This window comes from Ambystoma mexicanum, chromosome 2p (assembly GCF_040938575.1).
Source record: "Ambystoma mexicanum isolate Mex_15411 chromosome 2p, UKY_AmexF1_1, whole genome shotgun sequence".
Taxonomy (NCBI): Eukaryota; Metazoa; Chordata; class Amphibia; order Caudata; family Ambystomatidae; genus Ambystoma; species Ambystoma mexicanum.
Window position 1 is genome coordinate 371,637,516 of NC_090923.1, and position 26,500 is coordinate 371,664,015.

Genomic DNA, 26,500 nt, shown 5'->3' on the forward strand with positions numbered 1-26,500 from the left:
AATTGTTCGGGGACACGAACAGTGTCCGCATTTCAGGACACACGATGAGCGTGGGCGCGGTCATATGATCTGTTTGCGAACTAGTCTGCGAAGGAAGCGCCTGTCCACAGGACACCAAGTGCACGGAGATTGGTTAGCGCATGCGCATTGATGTCCTACAGACACTGTTCGGTTTCTGAAGTAATTAAAAGTGCGTCACACGTGAAACGAATATTTCAGGACACCGCGTGTGTTCTTAGAACAGTTTAAACTTGGTAGCGAACAGTAAGGACAGATATAGGGTTCTTCAGGACATGTGTAATTTAGTTTATGTAGGAACATTTCAGGACACCAATTGTGTTCTTAGAACACTTTCAATTGTGTAGCGAACACTACGAACAGTTATACTGTTGTTCAGGACACATCATTTTCGTGTATTTACGAACATTTCAGGACACCAATTGTGTTCTTAGGACCGTTTTAAGTTGATAGCGAACATTACAGACAGATATAGTGTTCTTTAGAACACTTTAATTTTTGTTTCTTTACGAACATTTCAGGACACCACGTGTGTTCTTAGAACAGTTTCAACTTGCTAGCGAACAGTACGAACAGGTGTGGTGTTCTTCAGGACACCTCCATTTTCGTTTATGTACGAACATTTCAGAACACTCGCACTGTCCGCGGACACTTTTATTGTTTTTTAAAAAAGAAACGGAAACTGTTCACAATACAATATAAAAATTAAACTTTATTTAACATATATTAATAATTTATGACAGAGAAGGTGAGGCAGAAACAGAAACAAAAACAGGAGAATTTGGGGTTTCAACATGATTGGTATTAGGTGAGGAAAGGATGGAAATCTCATCAAAATGTTTTGGATTATGGAGAGGGTTTGGGGATAATTGACTGGGATATGGTTAGGAGAGACGAGTACATGTGGGGCAATGGTATGACGTTTTTGTTTTAAAATGATCTTCAACAAAAGTTTTCAAATTATTAAAATTGGTCAACAGTAAATCAATTTTTTCTTTTATGTTGTCAAGCGTGTTTTCCATAACAGCTTCTTCAGAGGTAGTTTCTATTTTGTTATGCTCTGTATAAAAAAATATATATATATGTTAAATGTATACAAAATAATAATATTTAAATGGTTTATATTATAATGTGTTTACCATTAGTTTCACTATCTTGTGACATTTCTTCATGTGGGAAATTGTCTTCTAGCCATTCCAGAGTACTAGACAGTTCTGTGAGACAAAAAAAGAAAAGATAATATATTTTTTAATCTAATACAGAAAGTTTATAAATATATGAGTAAAATGAAGTACACTTACTATTTCTGGTAAGATAAGTCCTATATATTCAGTGGGTCTGGTCTTGTTCTCAGTTCTGTTGTGTCTGTGAGGTAATTATGTTGGAAGCCAATTTATGTTCTTGTGGTATATTCCATTTCAGAACATATTGTAGTTAAATGAATGGTTAGTGTGTTACATATATGGGTTACATTTCTTATGTATTACTATATATAATGTGTTTGTGTGCTGCTTTTTGAATTTGTTAAATGTTCCTATATTATGATATAACAATCAAACATACCCCACCCCCCCCACAATTTTTAGGTAGTGGTACTGTTCTCCTAACATGTCCGCGAACATTAAATAAGTTCGCGGACATCAAGTTCATAAGAAGAGATCTAGTCAGTTCCATATGACATGTATATAAAGTCAAAGTCATTATTGTTAAGTTTTGCTACTAAAAACCTATGAAATTCCGTGAAAAAACTTTGTTAAAGGGACGTTATGGTTAAGTTGCGATACTAAAAACCTATGAAATTCAGTGAAAAAAACTTTGTTAAAGGGACGTTATGGTTAAGTTGCGCTACTAAAAACCTATGAAATTCAGTGAAAAAACTTTGTTAAAGGGACGTTATGGTTCCAAGTAAAACCGAAAAACCCTTGAAATTTGCCAGTATGGTAAGCTAGGCAACCATAACTCACGCCACCACCGTGCACTGCTAAGACTAACACCCAGGACATCAAAGATGACATCACAAATGTCATTGATGACATCACTGATGACATCACATGTCTGGCTCACTATGTTTTCTTTTGCTGACATATCTAGGCCACATGGTTTTCTTCAGTAACAGTCAGAAACTAAGAATTTTATTTTATTTGTAGACATATCCTTCTAGTAGTTTCTTACAGTAATTCCCTTAGAGTACAGTCACATCATATGAAACATATACATATGGGAAAACACAAGCTTGAAAGACAGCAATCCTTTTTGTGCATAACAATAATCACTAGACTTATGAGCACGTTCTGATAGTTCTGTTTTTTTTATGGCTGTCCTTTCCCTGTATATGGTCATATTTGTATACATTGTACTCACACTACTTTCCTTAGGGTCCAATCACATCAAGTGATACATATACATAGGGTAAATAGCAGCTTTGAAACAGAGCAATTATTTATTTGCATTAAACTAATCAGTTAAGTTATGAATTGTTTCTGCTACTACTTGTGCTTTTTTGCTAACTTCACTTTCCCTGTATATACCCATATTGGTATGTGTTCTTGTGTCTTTGTGTTTTGTCTATAGTAATGCAATTAGGTAATACATGGGTTTTATTAGCTACTTATTACATATTTCACAGTACACAAAAATCTATTAAGAAAACAATTATCATTTCATTATTCAACATATTAACATTACGAATATCATACCTTCATCTTGTACGCTGCACACAATGTTATGTTTCTGTATGAGTAGCTTAGTATACTAGATAGAACCCCATAATAGGATGCTATTTATATCAATGCATTGTTCAATGCACTTATTAGGGTATATTTCTTGCAATGATTCTTGACACTTTTTTCGCAACATAATAAGAATCCCTTCTACACATATTTCATGAGGAGTACATACACATGTGATGTCATCAGTGATGTCATCAATGACATTTGTGATGTCATCTTTGATGTCCTGGGTGTTAGTCTTAGCAGTGCACGGTGGTGGCGCGAGTTATGGTTGCTTAGCTTACCATAACTGGCGAATTTCAAGGGTTTTTCGGTTTTACTTGGAACCATAACGTCCCTTTAACAAAGTTTTTTCACTGAATTTCATAGGTTTTTAGTAGCGCAACTTAACCAAAGTTTTTTTCACTGAATATATATATATATATATATACAGTGTATGGGGGGTCAAAAAATTGGAATTTCTGGAGTCGGAATTCTTAGGGCGACATTGATAGATTGACGGACATAGCCAAGGTGAGTGGTTGAACGTAAGATTTATTCAGTGTTCAGGGAGAGCAACAGACACCCAGCGTAGCCCTTCTCCAATCACCAATATGTTCCAGAGCCCGTCAGAGTTCTGCAACCACAATAGAACATATACAAAGAACAGAAGCAAAAGATAGAACAAAACATAACCCCCCCTTATAATGAACAACACAATAACACTCAGTCACAAATAAAATCTTTAAATCTGACAGGAACTTTCCTGATCCTTCCCCTGACTTGTCCATCTACATTCAGCTCACCACTTCCCACAAAACTCTCCTCACTGACCCTCCTGACACCCACAGGTGTCCTACATCACCCAACTCAACTTCTTTTTCCTGCTATTTTTCTTCACACATCTGTTCACAGCTCAACGCCAACCTTCCTTTTGACCAAACCTCACCTCCCTCAACAACCACCACACTCCCTCTTACAGCCGTAATCCTTTTTGGACCCAGGAATTTTGCTTTCTTAACACTTGAGTCCATATCTGGGATTTTTAATCAGTACCACATCTCCAACTGCTCATTCTTGTTCCTTGACTCTAGCAACTTCGTCAAAGACACTTTTGTACTGGCATTGGGCCACTTCTATCAATTTCATTAACGCCTTGTGATTCACATTTACACTGCCAGTTAACTCCACCCAACCTGGACATAACTTGGTGCCCGGTTGGCACCCCTTCAGTGACATAAACGGGGAACCTTGGTAACTGAATGGGGCGTTGTACAATAACTCCACACCATTCCCCTGAGTACTTCAGCCCACGACAATCCAGCTCTCTGGGCCAATTGAATGCCACCTTTCAAGAACATATTCACTCACTCCACCAACCCATTCGCCCTGGGATGGTTACGAGCAGTACAAGTGTGTACTATCCCAAAATGCAACAAAAAATTCTTCATGTTTTCAGAACAAAATTGTACACCATTGTCCGTTACAATTTCTGAAGGGAAACCTTCCCTAAAGAACACTTCCTCAAAATATGCCAGCAAGTCCACTGTGGTAGCCTCTCTCAAACCCTTCCACTCTATCCACTTTGAGTGGTAATCAATCAACACTACAATTAATTTAAAACCATCACCCAACCCTTGAATGGGACCCATCAAATCTACCGCCACATTCTGCCAGGGCTCACCCGGTACACGCACAGGAAGGAGCAGCGTCTCTCTTAATACCTTTTTTGTGTCACACACCACACATGCCCAACATTCTCTTACCTTCCTGTCTACTTCGCTGTCCATGGTTGGCCACCAATAACTTTGCCTTAACAACCTTTTAGTCCCACTCATTCCGCAGTACCCTTGATGGGTAATATCAATGAGCTTCTCTGTGACTCCTTCAGTGGGATCCATGTTACTACCTCTCCTAAGTCTTCCTCCAACTCCTGTCAAACACAACTCATCTTTAACCTCATAAAAGCAATCACATTTCCTTTCAATTATTTTTTTTTTTACTGAGCCAACCTATCACCGTCCATTCCTTCACTTTGTTAAGCACATCATCATCCTTGTCTGCCACCATCCACTCTTACTTCTCCACTGCCCAAGTTCAATGATGGCAATAATCATCTCCTCTTCCTGCAACTCCCCTCCAGCCTCACCATGTTCCTCCAAGGGAATCCTCTAAAGACAATCAGCAACAACATGTTCTCACCCCTGTACATAACACATGTGAAAATGGTACCCTTGCAGCCCTAACATCCACCTCGAGATTCTGGGTGACCCTTTTTCCCAGCCTTCACCAGCCATCATTTGTACCAAAGGCCTATGGTCGGTTTTAATCGTCAACCTCTGACCCCACAAGAAAAACTTCAAATGCACAACTGCCCAAAACACAGCCAAAGCCTTTTCCGCACCCCTCAATGGCCTTGATGCAAACGGAATTACATGCTTCTCTTTCCCACTGTCCACTTGTGAAAGAGATGCTCCCAAATCTAATAAACTGGCATCACCATCAGCACCGTTTTCATGCCAATCACAAAACCTCCCAATGAGGGGGCACCAGCAATTCCCTCTTTAATTTTTTGAAATGCATCCTGACATTCATCCAACCACAAAAATCCAACACCCTTCTTCAGCAAATCCCTCAAATGGGTCGAAATGGCAGCAAAGTTATTAACACATTTGTGGTAGAACTCGGCCATTCCCATAAATGACCTTATCTGATCTTTGTCTCGTGGAGCTGGAGCTTTACCAATGCTTTCTGCAAGACTAAGCTTGAGGTCAATTATGAGTTCAATTGCAGCCTAAGGCAACTGATGGTGAGTATTCTTAGCATATATCTGAGTATTTAAAGCGATGAAGCTGCACAGTTTAGTACTTGTTTTCATTGAGACGCCCCAATGACTGAAACATAAATAAACACTTGTAACAAGTAACTTAGATTTTGCGCTCCAATCATTGTTTTATTCAAGATTGAATTTGTTTTTTTAGAAATTCTTTTTGTCCCATTTGTTAAATGAAAGTGATTTCAGATTGATTATTATTCAAATGTTATCTTTGTTGATAACATTCATCTGTCATGATTGACTGGTGAACATTCATTATCCTCATGAACATTTAAAGTCCCTCGACACGTGTTTCCGATTTTTAGGAAAATGGTTCCTCAGGATGGTTGATGTTGTTTCGTACTGTACAGTTATTTATGAACAAGAGACAATATTTTTGGAATTAGACTATGTTGTCTTTATACATGTAAACTTGTTTGCAAAACCTAATACCAATTTATGAAACTTATTTTATGAAAAAATGCACATACATTTCAGCTGTTCCTATGCTTTGCATTCAAATGCGCTTTGTTTCCAAAATAAGTTGATGACTATTTTGTTTTCAGTTGTGTCACAATATTTTTTTTGATGAATGCCTGATTAGAAGTCAAAATGGTGTGTTACCTTTCGGTTCTTATTATATTCACGATTGTTTGTGAAGGAAATACGTTTTAGGCTATTCTCACCTTGTAATCACGTTTGATTTCTCTTGCGATGTATTTCGGTGGTGTTACATAGTTGCCTTGGCACGGTGACGGATGGCAAATTCAATATAGCATGAATACTTAAACAATAGTCAATACAATCTAAAGCTGACCATGGAAGAAAGTGAAGATATAATCCACTTTTTGGATTTATAGCTATATATCCTAAACAATCAAATACAATCAAATACAATCTACCCTCTACATTAAACCCACATCAGGAAATAGCATTCTGCATGCCAAAAGCAATCATCCACAACAAATAATGAACAATATACTGGATGGGGATTTTCTGAGGATTAAGCGAAATTGTACTCAACAAGAAGAATTGGATAAACATCTATCATCAGCAATAATCCAATTTCGAGAAATGGGCTATACCAAGAAGCTGCTTACTGAAGTGTATAAGAAGACAAAGCAGAGAACAAGGATGGGACTGATACAAAACATATCAAAGCTAGAAATAAACAAAGGACATACAAAATTGAGGTTCATCACAATATATAGTTCAGAGGTTTATCAACTCAAACAAATATTACAAAGATACTGGTACCTTTTTATGATTAGATTCAGACTTAACATTGCATCTGGAAAACTCTCCATGTTTTACTTACGCAGAACTAAAAAACATGAGACAAATCTTGTGCCCATCACATTTTGAGAAAACTAAGAAAATCAAAGGTATAACCAGGTTGTGGCAATTGACTAAATTAACAGGCAATTTCAAATGTGGAAATTGCACAGTGTTCCAATACTCAGATAATGGAAAAGCTAAAATCATGATGCCCAATGGTCAAGAACACACATTTAAAGACTTTGTCAACTGCAATACGAAATTCGCTGTCTATGCTATAAAATGGGTATGCACAAAAATATACATTGGAAGCACGATACGTCCACTGAAAGCAAGAATTGCTGAGCATTTATGAACAATAAGAAATAGGGATTTCAGATACCCTTTGGGTCAACAGTTTCTATCACAACATACTAAAGACCAAATAAACAACATAGCGTTTTTCTGATTTTAACATATAGATACTCCAGCAAGAGGCGGAAACAAAGAAAAACTTTTAAGACAAAAGGAGGCAAATTGGATTTGCCTCATGGACAGTTGCATCACAGGATTAAATTCGGACACAGAAATTAGTCATTTTTTGTAATCTAACGTAAATGCAGAAAGGAAAAAATATGCTCATCCTTAATTTGATACATAGCATGAAGAAACATGTACCTCTCAAGTTATGGATTGGCTATAGGGATTATATGTATATTTATTGCCATTATGTTATTATCATTGCCTATTTATTGTTATTATGTTCTCATTATTTTCTTATGTCATTATCATTGCCTTATCTTATAAGATATTTCAGAACTCATCCCCACATTTCTTCACAAATAGCACAAATTTTATTCTTTTCGTCCATTTTAAATTTTTGCAAAACCCCCAAAAAACACAGATATTGTTCAATAAATGCACAGTCTTAATACATTAAGGATTTAATATGCAACATCGCAATAAATGTGTTTGTCTTATCTGTAACAACACATACACATTAGATTTGAATAGAACAATTAGTGTTTCATTCATAAAATACCCCGATTCAAAATGGATACTGGAGTGGAATGGCGTTGATAGTCACGTTAGTAACGTGCAGACGTGGTGACATCTAGCATAAATAGCGGGCATATTGAATTGACCATCGCTCACCGTGCTGAGGTAAATATGTAAAGCCACTGAAAGGAATCGCAAAAGAAATCAAACGTGATCACAAGGAGAGATTAGCTTCAAACTTATTTTCTTCTCAAACAATTGCGGATATAATAAGAACCAAAAGGTAACACACCATTTTTACTTCTAATCGGGTATTAATCAGAAAAAATATTTTGACACAATTGAACATGAATCAGTCACCAACGTATTTTGGAAAAAAAGCACATTTGAATACAAAGCATAGGAACTCCTAAAATGTAAGTGCATTTTTTTTTACAAAATAAGTATTAATTGGTATTAGGTTTTGGAAACAGGTTTACATGTATAAAGACAACATAGTCCTATTCCAAAATTATTGTCTCGTTTTCAGAAATAACTGCAGAGTACAAAACAACATCAACCTTCCTGAGGAACCATTTTCACCATATGGGAAAACACATGTCGAGGCACTTTAAATGTTCATGAGGATAATGAATGTTCACTAGTTATTTATGTTGACAACAAAGATGAAATTTGAACAATGGGGGATCATAAAAGTTCATGAGGATAATTAATGTTTAATAGTCAATCATGACAAATGAATGTTATCAACAAAGATGAAATTTGAATAATAATCAATCTGAAATAATATTCATTTAAGAAATGGCGCAATTTTTTTTTTGCAAAAAATAAATTCACAGCCTGATTCATGGAATTATCTGCGCAGATTTTTGCAAGATGAATCAGGGTGTTCATCTTTAATAGAACAATTATTGTAGCACAAAATCTAAGTTACTTGTTATTATTGTTTATTTAAGCTTGGAGGCAATCCCTTGGGATATTTTATGCCCCAAATATTCTACCTCACGCACACCTGTCCTGCATTTGCTCCTCTGCACAGTTAAACCAGCCTCTCTCAATTTCTCCAAAACACACCGAAAAATGTTGTCATGTTGCACCACACTCTCGGCAAACACCAAAATATCATGCTGAAATACAATCAAGTTGGAAACTCCTTCAAGGACTTTCTCGATCACTTGTTGAAACACTGCTGCAGCCGATGCCAAACCAAACGGCATTCTTAAATATTTAAAAGTTCCTTCTGGTGTAATAAATGGCGTGACATCTTGACACTCCTTGAACAACGGTACTTTATGGTATGCTGCTGATAGATCAATGACTCTAACTAACTGGAGTCTCCTAAAACAGATAAAGCTTCCGAGATGACCAGTAAGGGGTGTCTCTCCACCAGAATGTTCTTGTTAAGTTCTCTGAGGTCAACACCACAAAACCGCATTTTTCGATAACTTTTTGCCACCAGAACTACTGGAGATAGCCATTGTATGGCTTATATTCGCTCTATCACCCCACGTTGCAACAGACTATTTAACTCTTCATGCGGCTGCTGTTTCATATTATGCGGGACTGGTCTTACTTTGTGTACCACAAGACAAGAGTTAGGTCTCATTTTTATGCAATATTCGAAATCTCTTAATTTCTCCAGGCTTTCTGAAAACACCTCTGGAAACTCTGCAGCCCATTTGTCATTCACTTCAGCTTTCGAAATTGCTGTTGGAGCATTTGCTTGGATTTGAACTCCCAGACTTCTCTGTTCCTCCCATCCTAGTAAGGACACACCTTTCTTTGCCACTAGTATATTTGCCACACATTCTCTGCCTTTGTAGTTTACAAGTCCTCGAAATGTCCCTAGAAGATCTATCTCACACTCCCCATACCCACATGTATGCATGTGGGATGGCGACAGATCTTGTACATCTCTTAACAGGGTATGTTTGAAAGTGTCTTCTGACACAATTGTCCATTGAGAAACCAAATCCACCTTCATCGACAACTTAAGCCCATCAATCTGGAACTCATCCACTGGGCCATTTACTCCTTCAAATATTGCAGAAATCTCAAATATTTGTCGAGGCTTGCTTTCAAGATTTTGGAACATGAAATGGCCTGTTGTTCGTTATGATTTTGCTTTTGCTCCACCACATTGATGGTCGACTCCTTACACTTGCATGTAAAATGTCCTTTCCATCAGCACCTAATGCATTCTGCATTCTTCGTCAGACAGAATACAATGTTCGCTGCATGTCTGGGATTTCCACATCTGAGACATTTATTCCCCCACCATTTCTTCTTTGGCACAGGTGGTCTCCTTTGACCCATCGCACATACCTCCTGCCCCCTATGTTTTTCTAATTTCATTTCCTTCATCTACTGAGCTCTTTGTTCCATGCCTCTAGTGAGCTCCTCTGCCTGCTCCAATGTCATGTCCTTTGCCAATAGCATCTCCTGAACCCTGGGGTTGTTATTGCACCTTACTAATTGATCTCAAATAAGAGAGTTTGTTAAAACAACAAATTCGCAAGTGTGGCTCAATGTTCTTAACGCAGCCACATATCCTTCCACCGACTCTGAAGATTCTTGACTGCTCTGTAAAAACGTGCGCCTTTTGAATGTAACATTCTTCTTTGGTTCAAAAATGTTCTTTATAGCAACAGAGAACTCATCCAGATCCCCTGCTTCTACCTCCAGCAGTTCAGGAAGGCCATCGAACACACTGTGCCCCTCTGGGCCGAAATTAGGGAGTAAAAGTGCTTGTTTCCTAGAGGGACTAAATCTGTCTCCACCCATGGCCACCAAGTAAGTTTCAAACATTGTTATCCATCTTTCCCACCCAATTGGTGGAGTGCCAGGTCCTGCCAAGAATGGAAGTGGGGGAGGAATAGCCGTTGCCATGACCTGTCTATGGTTCTCCCTTACTGGTTTTAGTTTTACTTTGGTTTTTGATTTAGTCTCCCTTTTAATAAAACCCCTTGTCACTGGTGGCCCTGTTCAGAGCAAAGTCACTGTTTCTTGTTCCTCCTCCCACCATTAGATGGAGTTCCTTGCACAGAAACTTGCTTCTTCAATCCCTGCAATGGGAGTGTTACATTTTGTAATGAGCTTCCTTTACGCTCTACGCTGGCGAGCCTCTCATTGTTTATTACTGTCTCCTAGCAACACGCTTTCTTCTCCCTGCTGATGGCTAAGATGCGTTTCCTAACCAAGCAATGCATCACAATTATTTATTTGACTATTCAGGGTCTGCGCATGTGTCGCGCATGGCCTAGTTTCCAGAGCCAAAGTGGACGTAACGTTCTGTGGATGCGCTCGCGCCCGGGGCCTTAGTTTAGGGTTTCTTAAAATGCCACACTTCCATGCACCTCATCCCCTCTTCCTTTTTCTGGGGACACACCCTGCGCCCTCGTCACCTGGGAGTTATGCCACAGTGCCTGTTCTCTCGTGGAGCTCCTTGCCGGTGGCAGTCCACTGCCTCTGCTCCCCGCTTCACCTCGATTCCTGGGAGCAGTCCATCCTCGTCGCCACTGATAGATTGACCGACATAGCCAAGGTGAGTGGTTGAACGTAAGATTTATTCAGTATTCAGAGAGAGCAACAGGCACCCAGCCTAGCCCTTCTCCAACCACCAATATGTTCCAGAGCCCTTCAGAGTTTTGGAACCACATTAGAACACAAACAAAGAACAGAAGCAAATGATGAAACACAACAGACATTTTGGGCCATTTCCCAATGACAGTAGCCGTGGCAACCATGGAAGTTATCTTATGCTGTGTTATGCAATATTATGTCTCATAGCCATGACTATGAAAAAAGTTTTAAAAAAATATATTCACATATTCAAGGAAAAGACCTTAGTTGCGGGGATGTTAAGGTGAGCAATACATCTTAAAATAACCCTTGAAATTCAAGGAAAAAACGCTTGATGCAGGGTCTTTAAGGTGAGAACTTGAGGCAACAAATCCCCTGAAATTCACTGAAGGCCATCTTATCTTCGCTCTCCCTATTGTGCAGCCTATGACCACAATGATAACCTCACAGTTTACAGTGGCCCCTTATTGTGTTAAAATGCACAGTGTGCATGGCCAAATGTTGTTTCCACTGCCCATAGCTGGTTTGTGTTGTATTAATTGATTCCATCAGTGATGTCATCAGTGATGTCATAGATGTTGTGATAAGTGATAACACTATTGATGTCATTAGTGATGTCACCAGGAGTGTCGACATGTATGACGTCAAAGACAACATCACTGATGGCATCACTGATGACATCACTGGTGCCATCACTGATAACATCATATTTGACAGCAATGATTATTTAACTGATGGCATCAGACATAAGATAACTCTAGGTACATGCACATATGTAGGCCACTGTTATGTTTCCACATATGTGATTTTAGCATTTGTTTGAAGTAGTTTGGCAAAAGATGATATCTGAATTATAAGTATGAAGAATTGAGAGGTACAGGAGACCCACTACACCCAGGAGTTGTATCCCACAACCCAAGGTCATATTAAAGGGAGTAGGAGAGTTAAATGGCAAAAGAGGACAAAGGAGTGCCACAGCGGGGGCAGAAGCAAGGTGCAGCGGCATCATGGAGAGTATCATCGAGTCCAGCATAGAGACATCACTGGCTGTCTAAGGTCAGGGTCTGCGATTGAAGGACCATCCATGAACCGGAAGAAAACTGTGTCCTTGTGCAGGAGTTCTACTCTGCCCTCTGGCTAGTGGAGAGCTGATGCCACCAGTGACAAATGTGCACTTGAGGTGGGCTTATTTTGGGATATGGAGGTCCCACATTTGGTCACCCTGACCCCTAACATGATCCCCAGGCTTTCCAAGTCGTTGTGGCTTTCCTGTCCGTACACATCTGCTGCAACATGTTTCTGCGCAGACCGGTGGAGAGGTCTAGAGTTGTCATATTGGTTAAAGGCCTGTCTGCTCCCTAAAGTTGTGGTGCTGTGGTCCAGCTGTGCAAAGGCGAATTGAAAGAGCACCACTTCAGAGTGCACTTCGGCAGATAGAGCAAGAGGGTAATATGGGAAGAAGAGATTATTTTCTTTGATTTGAAGGTTTCTAGTAAGGGTAAGGTAGGTGTGTATCTGTGGAGTCAGATAGATTTAGGTGGGTTGAAAGTGTGAATATTTTGGTGGAGCGAATGAACGGTTTCATGGTGTAAGGCTTGTTTCCATATATTTTTTATCTAGTTTATTTTAAGTGGGTTAAGGTAGCATCTTAACCGTACATCATTTGTAGAGTGTGCCTTGAATCCCTTCAGTTTGCTTGTCTGGTTGCCTGGCTGTTAAAGAGAGTGGGGCTTAAAGCCACAGAAGACGGAGCTGGTGAACAGCTGTTTGGTTGGACAACAAGGAGAAGAAACAATGAAGTGCGGCGGGGGAAACAAGACATTACAAACCAGTCCACAGACAGACCAGCCAAAAACCAATGTGGGAACCCCAGAGATGGCAGACACCAGAGCTTCCTACAGTGGTATCGCCTGCGTCCTCAACAGATACAACGTCTGAGCACAACCTGTGTTTCTTGTGAGGCTGACACACAGCTTTGGATAAGTGAAGGTGAAAGGCGAACCCGAGGACAGTCTACCGGCTCACCACTCTCCTGGAGCGAAGCCTGTCAGCCCTTTAATACACCCGAGACTCCTGGGTGGACTGAGCAGGAGATTCCAGGGGTTAACAGAGGGATGCGTGCCGGTGTACAGGTGGCGCTGCCGTGCAACGAGAGACACCACCGACACTCGGGAAGACACCAAGAGCCTAGCGAAACAGTGGAGGCTCTGTTCTAATGAGCATTCTGCCCATGCAAAGACAATCCAAGACAGGTCCGTCTTTCAGCTGGCAGAGGTGGCGCTAGGGATGAAAAGATAACTGCGCTGCGCTGGTGAAAGTGAAGGTATGGAGTGGGAGCAAAAGAGAGACATAAGGGAAGAAAGAATTAAATTAGCCAAATAAATACCCCCCCCCCCCACTTTTGTTCAAGAATCATAATCACAAAACAGGTATATAAACTTTAAAGAAACCCTAAACTACCAGAGGGAGGTACAGGAGGTACAGGAGAAAAATACCCATCCTGGCCCACCCCTTCTTCTCGACTTCAGGGAAACACAGAGAACCAACACAGGGAGTTGGGAGAAAGTAAAAAAAAGGCTGCCACGAACCCAAAGAAAACCCTCAAACATAAAGAGTTGTTTGTAATAGGACTGTGGAAGCAAACAACACACAAAAGAGGCTATATCTGAAACAAGGTCAGATATGGGGGTAATATAGAGAAACTTCTAAAGACACTAATGGAAACCAAAAGGGAATACAAAAAGGAACTAAAGACCAATGATGAGGATTGTCCCCCTGGCATATTAAATACAAAAAGAGAAAAGCATCATACTTCCTAAAAGAGTTGAGGATATAGGAAAATAATCTCTTATCACAGTGGGGGTTTAAGAGAAAAGCCCTAAAGTTCCTTGTAACAGGAGGGCACAAGAAAGACCATGGAAGTAGATTGTCCCCTTAGCATTACAGAAGGGCACTTTGATTTACCTTAGAAATAGTTGGTTAACCAAGGAAAACAAAGCTTCAAAAGCATCCAACCATACATAATTTGTTCTGGTTGAAGTAATGTGTAGGATTAGAATGTGAGGGTCAGATTAGGTTTTGGCACAAAGGACTGTGGAAATTTATTTTGACATCCTGCATCGGTCACATTAGTTAGTTTTGTTGATGCAGGGAAACCCCTCTAAGAGTTAGGGCTAGTGTGGCAATTTGCCCAACCCTTTTAATATTTGAAAAAAGCATTATTGTAAAGCAAACAACCCTGTTTCAGTGTCCCATTACTCTGTGCCCCCACAATAGCTAAGTGTGGTGAAAGCGAATGAGGTGAGTGATTGTGGGGAAGATTAAGACATTGAGAGGGAGGAAAAAGCGGTTGGAGTATGGAGACTATTGAATCACTTGTGTCATGTACTTCCCGGATCTAAGCTAAAGATTTTAAAGTAACATTGATAATGGCTGTGGGAAACTATGGGTTAATTGTTAATTGCTTAATTCTTGGCCTACTGCTGTTAGGACAGCAGAGAAGCGAAGAGTGGGAGGAGGTGAATGAGCCGCTAAAGGATGTAGAAGAAGGAAGGTGGAGGAATGGACAAATCCTTTTCAGGCTAGATAGGTCAGTCATCAAGGAGGCCAACATGGACCATGAGGAGCTAAGTGTTGCTATGGGTACAGGACATGAGTAAGAGAACGGGTACTGGCACACTACGGTAGTGTCGAGTATGCTTCCCTGCCCATCGAGCGGCCAGCGAGTTTGATAACAGGAACAGGAGACAAGGTTGATGGGAATCAGAAGTTGAACAGGGAGAACAGGGTGTAGCAGCCCCACCTCCTGCTCCAGCAGCGGCGATAGAGATCACACCATGGAATCATAGGACAGGCTGTGGTGCTCGTGTCACATAGTGAGCAGCAAGGGAAAGACAAGGAGAGCCCCTACGGGTAGTTCATGGCCCCTACTGTCAGATAATTCAATGAAGCACCTCTTCAGTGTTTCCATTCCCATGGAGTCTTCTGGGACTCCACGGGAATGGCAACTTACCGTTCTGCCTCTGCCCATAATATCCCAGTATTACCGGGATATCGGGTGGCAGAAACAGTAAGCTGAGGTTACCGGTACGTTACTGGCAACCTCATAATGAGGGCCAATGTCTAGTACAAGCATAGAGGAGAGTGGGTCCAGAGAGATCTCCTGGATCTTGCTATATTTGCTCTCTTATCCCCCATTTTTCTGGTGGCCCTAGACGAGATAGAGTTAGTTGAGGCACGTTGCCTGGTGCACTTATCCTTGTGGCAGGTCCGAGAGCAGTTTTAAGGGCAGTCAGTCACAGCTTCTGTTCTACTTATCGACGAGGAATGTTAAAACATAGATTGTAAAGAGCAAAAGGATATATGCTCTATACAAAGGGTCCGGTAAAGCTTGGAAGAATCCATCATAGTGAATAATCGATGGCTGCAAGGGGTGAAAAGTGGCAGAGCTGGAGGAATGAGTGGTTTCTCAGAAGAAGAGTTGGCAAAAACTAATCGGGGGTGCGGAAATGTCTGGAAAAAGTATCTAAAACATCTGATATGGCTCAAGGAGGCAGCGAAACCTGTTAAGATCCAGTTACTCACACGCTTTCCTCTGTGGTTCAAGGGTGATGGCACAGTACCTGATGGCACAAATGGGAATTGCAGCTGCACGTTTCACATTGCTGACCTGGCTGGAGGTACATCAGCACTTCTTGATGTGTTTTGGTCATGTGGACAATTTTACTATAGACAATTACCTCCAGGTGTGCAGACTCGCTACACTGCACATGCCTGTTTTTATTGTTCCTGCGAGCCATATGATACTTTCCAGCCCGACACCTAAAGCCACATCTTTGCCCATTTTGTCCTGTGCCCCTTTCGTCCCTTGTGCCATCAGACATGGACAATTTAATGACTTTGCCTGAGCATGAAGAAGCACAATCTTTGAGACAGACCAAACGATCCAACTACATCTTGTCACCATCTATAAAAGCTCTAATGAATTTTCGTGAACAGTATCAACTGTTCAGCCGGACCGAGATATTCTTTTCCTCTCTTTTGGCACCTGGTGTTCAAGCTATCAAGATTGAAAAGTGGCTTCAGGTCACCAACTATGAACTCTTACTGTTTGTTCATTATTCTGAGTCACCTTTCAGTGCAATCAAAGAAAAACTGTGGGCACAGAGGTTCATATTGCTGCAAAAAAGGTACATTCTCAACCTCCTAACAGCCATGGAGGGCTGTGCATTAATAAATTGGAGTAGGTGTTCCACTTTTGTACCGCCCAACGATTTGTAAAATGTGACTCTGACACAGACAATTGCGGCATTATATGACCAAAGGGGGATCATAGGGAAAGAAGTGGCATAACAAAATTCATGTTTTGCATCACACCATTTATTATTTGCAGTCCTCTTCCTCAGGCAAAAATGCTGCATTAAATGCAATTTTGTGCTGCAAAACATGCATTTTTTATGCAGCAAAACGCTGGTCGATAATGGCTCAATGGGAAAGAGAGGTTTGCATCGCGCGTGCCATAGTGTAGACTTGAATTGAGACAGCAGAATCACCGGACATATCACCACAACAGCGACAGATCCCGAGTGCATGAATGTTCCCTAAATCAGTATGAAGTATTCTGTTGAAGATGCTTGGGCATCACAATAGCCCTGAGGTAACCTGGTGTGTTCAAAATGCATTTGACCCTGTGTAAATGCTTTGAGGTACCTTGAATCAGGGTGGAATGGAATTGAGAAGAATGCATTCTTCAAGTCCACTACAGTTAAGTATGTGGTTTCTTTGGGGATACTGCATAGAATTGTCACAGTCTTTCTGTACCACATAATTGCGGGGGCATAAGCCCAGAATCATTCTCCAATTGTCCTCTGTTGATATCTTGCCAGGGTAGATCGCTGTGTTACATGGAGACATGGATGGCATGATGATCCCCAGATCTATTAAAGCCTGTATTGTATTTCTGATACCCTCTTCTGCCTCCCTTGATAACGGATGTTGTCTTACCCTGGGTAGCACCGCACCTGGCTTCAGTTTTATTTGCACATGGTTCATGTCTTTCAGTAGTCCCACATCGTGTGGACTTGTAGTCCACAAATGCACAGGCGTGCGTTGTAAGTCTTCATCAAGAAATAGAGGTGGAGTTAATACTGTCATCAGGTGGCACTGCACCCTTCGGTACTGTACCATAATGTCACAGGGGATACAAATCTCTAATATTTCTTCCCCATCTTTGTCATTGCTCTCAAACAGCTCGTCATCTATCTCTTCCTTTAACTGTACTGTTCAGTGGCGTAACACAAAATGTGGGGGCCCCCCTGCGAGCCATGCTGAGGGGGCCCCCCAACTCGGCAACAAATCACGGGTTGCGCCACACTCTGGGCCGGCCTAGACTGTCACGCTTGCACAATACGCATGAACGTGCTGCTGAAGGGGTATGCCGCACACTGCACTAGGAAAAAGATATAAATATGTGTTTTAATGCAATATACAGCACACTTTCTGAGATAAATTGGCTATAAAGACAGAGTGTTTGCAATTGTTTTGTAGGGTAACACAATCCAATACATGCAAGTCACCAACAGTGCACAGGAACATTAATGCTTCGAACTGGCTGCACAATGTAGACCAGTGTAAACACGTAATAACATTATAGTACAGAATGCCAGGCCACATTTAGACATACCTAGACTGTTTTCAGCAAAATGCCAGTCAAAGCAGTAACACTCATCAAGAAGAGAGCACACAAATCAAAGCATGTGTCTCTGCGGCCTCGAACAACACGGCCAAACTCTTTCAAATCTGCAAGGAACTGGTCAATCCTGTTGTGGTCTATACCTCTTCTGTTCCCTCCCATGCCCTCTGTACAGCGCTGGCCTCTCATTTCTCTGCTAAATCTCAGGACATCCTGTCCTCTATGTCCTCTTCCTCTCTCGGCCCATTTTGGCCATCTCTTCTCTCCTCCTCCTTTTTCCTCTTTTTCTCTGACAACACCTGACGAGGTTTCTAGACAAGTCCGATCTATGAAAGTGTCGTCCAAACAGGTGCTCCGCTGCTCCTCCAGAACCATCAAAGCCCATATTGACACCCTCGCTCCACCCTTGGCCGATTTCTGTAATCACTCTTTCGCCACTGCAATGTTCCCCTCTCAATTTGAGCACTCCCTTGTGCACCCACTCCTCAAGAAGCAGTCTGCTGATCCTACCTGCCGGAAAACTATCGCTCAATCTCCACCTTTCCTGAGCAAACTCTTGGAAAAGCTTGCCATCTCCCAGCTTACTCTCCACACTGAATCTGTTGGTTGTCTCCATGACCATCAGTCTGGCTTCAGAGCTGCCAGAGGCATGGAAACTGCTCTCCTTAACACCTGTGCTGCTCTCTAACCTTGATTCCAGCATTCCTTCTATTCTCATCCTTCATCTTTCCTCTGCTTTCGACAGGGTCAACATCGCCATCCTGATCAATCGACTCTGTGAGAACCTGGGCATCACAGATCAGACCCTAGAGTGACTGACCTATTTCCACTTGGACCGCAACTCCGCTCCCAGGTCGATCGTGGTCCCATTCTCTCCGCCACCTCGCTCTACCTGTGGCATTCCCCAGGGCTCTATCCTCTCACGCTGGTTTTTCAACCTCTACTTGGCCACTTTGGCCTCCCTGATCTCTACCTTATCCTCTAACTTTCAGTGTTGTGCGGATGACTCAGCTTTCCTTCAGGCTCCCCTCATCCTCCTCTCCTCTCTTGCTCATTCCTGACTGTCTATCCACGATTCAGGATCGGTGCGCCTCCAACAATCTCTGCCTTAATGCCAGTAAGACAGAGATCCTTCTCATTGGGACCCTTGCCACTGTGTTTCCTCTCTCACTATAGCAGACCACCTTGGGCCCTCTTCCTTTGCCTTCCTGCGAGGCAAAAAACCTTGGTGTCATCTTCAACGCCACACTCTCTTTCTCTCCTAACATCTCGGACATCACCAAGAAGTCCCACTACCAGCTGCTCCTCCTCAAAGGGACTCTTCCCTTTCTCACTCTCCACCAGAAGCTCACTGTCTCTAAGCTGGACTACTGCAACAGCCACTTTCTCAATCTGTCTTCCTCTAGTCTCCGTCATCTGCAAATAATCCAGAACAAGACTGCAAGACTTAGCCTTGGCCTCAAGCCCTGGGATTGTATTTCTCCAGCCCTGAAATCTCTCCACTGGCTGCAAGGATCAAGTTCAAGAACCTTTGCATTGCCCACAAGGCTTTCTGGGGCCAGTGCCAACACTAAATCCAATGCTCTCTTCCAAAATACCTTCTTTCTCTAACCCTTCACTCAGCTACCTCCAACTCTCTAAGGCTTAGACATTTCTCCAGGCAGAGAGTGGGGGTAGACCTCTCTCCTCTGCTGGTGCCTCCAACTGGAATGGCCTCCCTGCCCCTCTCAAACTTGAGGCGGACAACCTGAAGTTTCGGAAGCAGCTAAAAGCTTTCCTCTTCTCTGCTGCTTTCGCTCTCTCTCCCCCCCTGCTGACCTACCTGACCTACCTGTCTGCTGTACTGACTGGCTGCTTGGCTACCCTCAGAGTCTCTCTGAGTCCAGGCTCTTTCTTGATTGGTCACCCTTGCACTGCCTCCAGGCCTACCATGCACTTAGGGGCTGTAACTGTAACCCTGCAGTCCATTGTTCTCCTTGCACAACCAATAGCTGCTCTGCCCTGGCTGCACTTACTGAGAGCATTGCTGCCCTGTTTTCCCCTCCCCTCTCACTTGCACTTCCCTGCTCCCTTTTCCCTTGCACTTCTCGTTCTCACAATGACACAAGGCCTAGTGAGATTGTTTGTCTTGTCCTCCCTCTATCATCCCTCCCTTGTGTACACTTGTGTACAGGCGCGTTATAAATGACTTGAATCACATCATATCATTTTATCACAGATGCCCAGAAAAATATACAATGCCGCAGTAAGAAATGGCTAGACTGGCAGCACCCAAATGCCAATCTAGCCAGGTAATTAAAGTTAGCAGGACTACTTTATCAGAAATGTCCAGTTAAAAGAAAGTCATACCAAACTGAGGAATGACTAGACTGGCTAAATCAAAATGCCTCTCTAGCCACTAATACCACATATCATGCCTGCTTAGCCTGGACATGGACAACCATTATGATTTATCACACAATCCTGCCCCCCCACACATCCACTCTCCCTCCCACCCACTACCCCAACCTCCACAATCAGCTCCTTGGCCCAGAATTACCTCTGCATCCCTCTTCCTTGTCCCAGAGCTTTCGTATAAGGCTGCTTGCCTCATAGGTAAGTACTGGGATGAGGAACAGTGGGACTAGGAGTGATGAAGATTACAGGTAGCTAAATCAGGCATTACCTCCATGTACCTCTACCTCTTCCCAGTACTTTTGTATGAGGCAGAGTGCCTCAAACACACGTACTGCCTCGTATATAAGTACTGGGGCGAGGAATAGGGCTAGGAGTAAGCAAGGCATTAAACACAAGTAGTAGCGCAACACCATTGAGTTGACTGGGCTTCAGCACTACCCCCCCTGACATTTTGGGCTATATTGACTCAACTTGGCTAACCTTTAGAGCAGTTGCCAGACCGAACAGGACACAGATTTTAAACGGCACCTGGTTTTTGCTGTTAACAAGAACCCAGCAATTACCAACGTAAAGCATTTCACTGTTAGTACCTGCATTCAAATGCCACATTGTTTAGGCGATTGAAATCGTGATGTGGGTTTAGTACTTGCATGCCAGAGGAAGTGATTGGAAGGGTAGAGAGGGAACAGGAGACTTATAGGAGAGAGTTAACTGCTTGTAACATTGAATCTACACTAGAATAGTCTCATTAAAATGCGTAAATAATTTGGATGCGCCAACACACAAATAAGTTTCCCCCTCCCCACCGCATGTGAAGTTAACGCCTCTCCCAACATTTGAAGGGTTAGCCCCCCCGAAATGAAGGTTTTCTTGTGCCCCTGTACACAAGCACACACACCATTCACCTTATACACACCCAGTCACCCACACATTTAAGTGTGCACCCTTTCACCATACACTCACACAGCTAGCCACCTATACATTTAAGTGTGCACCCTTTCACCATGCAGGCACACCCACACAGCCACCCATACATTTAAGTGTGCACCCTTTCACCATACACACACAGGCAGCCGGCTATACATTTGAGTGTGCACCCTTTCACCATAGACTCATACACGCACACCTCATGGAGTTGAAGGGGGGCCCTATTACTTAAAAAAGAAATTGGGGCTCATTACGGGTCCAACTGTAACCGTGCCGGTGCTACCGGCGGGTTGCCGCCAGACCCATAATAAATTACTATGGCCTGACTTCCCGGTGCCACCGTGCTATTTCAAGTCCGGCGGCTGGGAAATCAGGTGCCGGTAATTTCGTTAAACCCCAGACTCCACGGGAATGGGGACACAGAAGAAGCACCTGCACCATTGTTAACGGTGCCGGTGCTTCCGTGACAGGTCTGCCTACCGTGGCTGCTGTGCCTGGCAGGTTCAGACCTGTCGGGCACGGCAGCCCCACCAGGCAGACCTGTAATATGCCGGTCCGGAAACAACAGTGCCTGTAAGCTTACCAGCACCGTTGTTTCCGGACCGGCATGGTCAGAATGAGCCCCATTGTTTCTTTTTTAAGTCACTATAACTTCATTAAGAAATTATTTCAGTTAAGGACTGAACCATAATCAAAATAATTTCTTTATGATGGCTGAGCGCCTTCAAAAACAAACAATTTCTTTTTGAAGGCATAGGGTCCCCCCCCCACCCCATGACATGGAGGCCTCCAGCCTAGGGTCTTCCATGTCATGGGGTACGGGGGCCCTCAGACTTCAAAAAGAAAGTTTCTTTTTGTAGTCACTCTGCCTTCATAAAGAAATTATTTCTGTTACAGAAATGTTTTTATGAATGCAGAGTGAATTTCAAAAGAAACTTTTTTTTTTAGAAAAAAATATTTTCTTTTTTTTTTTTTTTTTTTTTTTACTGGGGTCCCCTCCCAGCCATGTGCTGGTGGGGCCCCCCACACCGCGGGCCCCCCCGCACCACGGGGGCTGCGGGGGCCCCCGTTACGCCAGTGGTACTGTTGGATCTATACAGAGCACTATGCGCCACTCAAACCCATCATTGTCTATTCCGTCTATTCTTAGCACGACAACTGTGAGAAAGCAGAAGGTGTCTCATCCACTAGTCCCCGAGATCTGTCATCCAGGTGGCCAGGACACGGCCATCGCTTTGGTATCCAGTTCCTGGCGGTGGACCTGTGCAGGAGAATCACCTGGGTGAGGGGTCTTTAGGGAGTGGAAGTGGGACACTGAATGGTGAGAAGTGTTACACCCTTCCTTATAACACCTCTACCCTATCCTACCAAGTAGGATATTTAGGAACTCCAACGGCCCCCTCCCCTTTGCAACACAAACACTTTCTCACAGACAGTGCAACACAAAGACTTTCTCACAGACAGCCCACAATGAGAGAAAAAGGACTAACACCCGAGCCTTATACCTGACATGTCCCAATACAATGGTCAGGCAAGGTCAGGCAATTTCTGACCCGCACACACACCTGACTTCCATTAAGCTTCCCCCCACAGATAAAAGGCAGAGCACGAGAGCACACTCTGAGCAAGGCAATGCACGCGAGGAAAAAGCAGTTCCAAAACAGCAGTTTAACAAGAGGAGAAAGATGGTGAAACAGAAGGGGATTGAAATGAACTGTTGCTTTCATGAGCCATTGAGATTGGAATACGTAGGACCAGGAAAACAGGCTGAAGAATCCTCCATTGTGTGTCAGACATACTCGGGGCACTCCCTCTTCAGTAATAAAGGCAGGGAGAATTACCAGTCACTGTTGTACTGCCCTTGTATCCAAGAACAAAGCAGCATCAATGAAATCAATGCAGGTGATCAGTTGGGGAGACTGATACAAGACTGGTCTGCGTTGACGCAAGGTTGCAAGCTGCAACATTGTACAGTGAGCACTGTACAAAAATACATGTGATAAAAGACGCAAGTAAAGTTGAACTGCTGATGAGTGATTGAACTTTGAAATGAAGATATGATACCTTTGACAGAGTGGTCTGGCACCACGTGTGGGCTCAATCGAAGGTCTCTGTAAGGTATCCAGCTGAAAAGTAAAAGAGTTGTAGAGAATTGTGAATCGAAGTGGACCTGCGATGGGTCAAGCTAAATCCTGCACACTATCGAATGTCTTCAATGTTGATACAGTAAAGAAAGTTTGTGGCAAAGTTGATAAAGTTGGTCTGAGCCCGGCAGAGGGAGATCAATTGAAAGCTTTGTATTAAAGTGGGTCTGAGCCCAGTGTAGGGGGACCCGCGGTGAAACAAAAATCACCAGAGAAGGTTTTTTGTAAAGTGGGGTTAATAGTTTTTCCCTTGGGTTCATTTTTGAGGGGGTACTTTAAAGTCCCCATTGACTTTACTAGTCAATCTTCTGAACTTAACCAGTCCAACCCACCTTACTATGGAGGTACTGGAAAGGGATAATAGTTTTTCCCTTGAGTTCATTTTCAAGGGGGTACCTTAAAGTCCCGCTCCCTAAAGTTTCTGGCTTGTGGCAGTGGTTACTACCAAAAATATTCACTGCAAATATTTTCCTATGGGATTTTCCCATTGTTCGAGGCTAACACTTTTACTGACAGCCTCTAACATACCGCCGGTTTATTTTATTATTAACTTTACTCCGGTAGGTTTTTTTTGCCAGAACTTTAATATAACTTCTTTCTCGTGTCTTACTCTAAACTCCTAACCCAGGTCAGGGATCCTTTGTTTGCTATTTGGCAGACTTCTGCCAAAAAGCCCTCCTTTCGGTGCCTCTGAGTCTGGGGTGGGTCTGTTGTTTGGGTGGGGGAGTAGAAACCCTGGACAGAGTTGCCGCAGCAACTCAGGTCGCACTCTAACCTGATAGGATGGAGGGTCTCCCGCCAAGAAGACCACTCCACTGTGTGAGTGACAGCTAGGCTGTATGAATGGGTCTCTTTCTGCATAAAAGCAGGGTCCTGACGACTGGAAGAGCAAGACGTCGCCACTGGAACTACGGAACCGAAGGGGAGAGAAGCCACAGACATCTTCAGCATTTACACCACCGGTGAAGCAATGCCTTCTTCCCTTGAGCTGGTGGGATCAACCAGTTCACTCATCGCTTCTCCGGACCTGCCTTGGTCGAATCGACAGTGCTCAGCACTTGGAGACCGGATAGCCAGGCAGCTATCGGCCCGGACCGCGATTAAAAGGAGCGTACCTTTTAAACTTCGTTTGGCAGCACCGCAGCTGGTTTCATCCCTGGGTAGTGCAGTGACTGGAATCTTCCTCCACAACGAGAGCCTCTCTTCCTCTGCTGGACCCCTCAAACTGCAGGAACTACCAGGAACAACCGCCACCGCAGGAGCCACTTCTTCACGTTTAAGGTTCATTGTTCCACCAGGCCTCCCTTTTTCTGTGGTAGCCCTAAAGGTGTTTTAAATCCTTTATCTACTTTTTGGGTTGGCCACCCTCTCTCTTAACATTGTCTTTCGCCTCGCATCTACCTTTTCAAAATTCGTTTATCAAAGACTTGACTGCAGCTACAAGAACATTTTTGCTCCTAAACTCTTGGTCCTGTACCACTGACTTTGGCTTAGGCCCATTGACTCTGGCTGATTTGTTAGATCTGCTCTCACTAGATTGATTTTCAATACGAAATGTTCTGATGCACCTGAATCTTCTAAACCCCTCTTCCTTCCTACTGTTTTAACTTGTGGAGTGCCATTTTGCTCAGTTTTCATTCACTTATCTTTCTGCTAAAGAGTCACTGTGCATTACTTGTTCACAAAACTTCAGGGAAGTGTTGCTAGGGGGTGTCTGAAGATATTTCGGTTGAACTTTTGCTTTCCTTCCCTTTCGTTTTCACTGTGCCATTTTGCTCAGTTTTCACTACCGCAAACTTGTCTAGAATTGAATAGGGAGTTTTATATACTTGTCCTTGACTAAACTTAACTTACTTTATCAACTGTGATCTATGTGTTGAACTAGATGTGTATAGAATAAATATATTCTCTTTTTGATACAAAGCTTTGGTCAGTGTTTCCTTGATCCATAGTACTTTGATACCTATTGTGTAAACCCTGAATACTGCTCATCTCCCTCTTGAGATAAGTCTGACTGCTCAGCCACAGATACCAACTAAATCTTTGTGGTACAGACTGATACCAAAGGGGATTTATTGCTCTCACTTGTAGTCCTAATCTGGTGTAGTGCTCCCTAAGGGAACTGCACTGGATTCTGCCTAACATTCACTAACAAGGTACTGTGCAAACGCGGTCCGGAAATCATTTCGGCCATCGCTAAAGTTCGTGGAACTTTGCTCAACTTCGAAGGCATGTCCCTCCCTATACATTCCTCAAACTTTTTGCCTAGCCAAATTCTTCGAAACTCTGTGGCAAGGACTTAACCGTTACTACCAGAAATGTGCTATCCCATACAAAGACTCTGAACCATTGACTTTGGCCCAGGCCTATGAGATGAATTGCTGGTTGTAGTATACTGAAACCCTTTGCCCTGCTTATGAATGCATTTGTGTTGTTGATTTTTATAACCTTGTCTTTTTACCCCTTTTAAAAGTATTTGAAGTGCCATTTTGCTCGCACTTCACGGGAGAGCTAAACTTGTTCATTTACTTACCGGTTGCGTAATTTTGGTTTATTCGTGTGTGATATTGAACTGCTCTTGCTAGTGTCATGTTTTCAAACTGACTGTGTAAATAAATGTATATTCTTTTACCAAGAAACCTTGAGTAACTGTTTGTTTGAATCGCTGTATTGGTTGGTCCTTTGTGTAACTTGTTCTACTTCTCACTTAAACTCTTGAGATAAGTCTGGCTGCTCAGCCATCGCTACCACTTTAATGTGTAATACAGGCTTCTACCAAAGGTGAAATTGTGCTTACACTTGCAGTCCTAATTGCATGTAGTGTTCCCAAAGGGTACTGCATGTAATTCTGCCTAATCGCAGGTCCCTGCTGAGCAAATTAACAGGGGAACTTTCCGAATATAGAAAGGGAGCCTGCACCACCTTCCCTCCCACCTTTGCACCATTTCCTCAGTGTATGTAA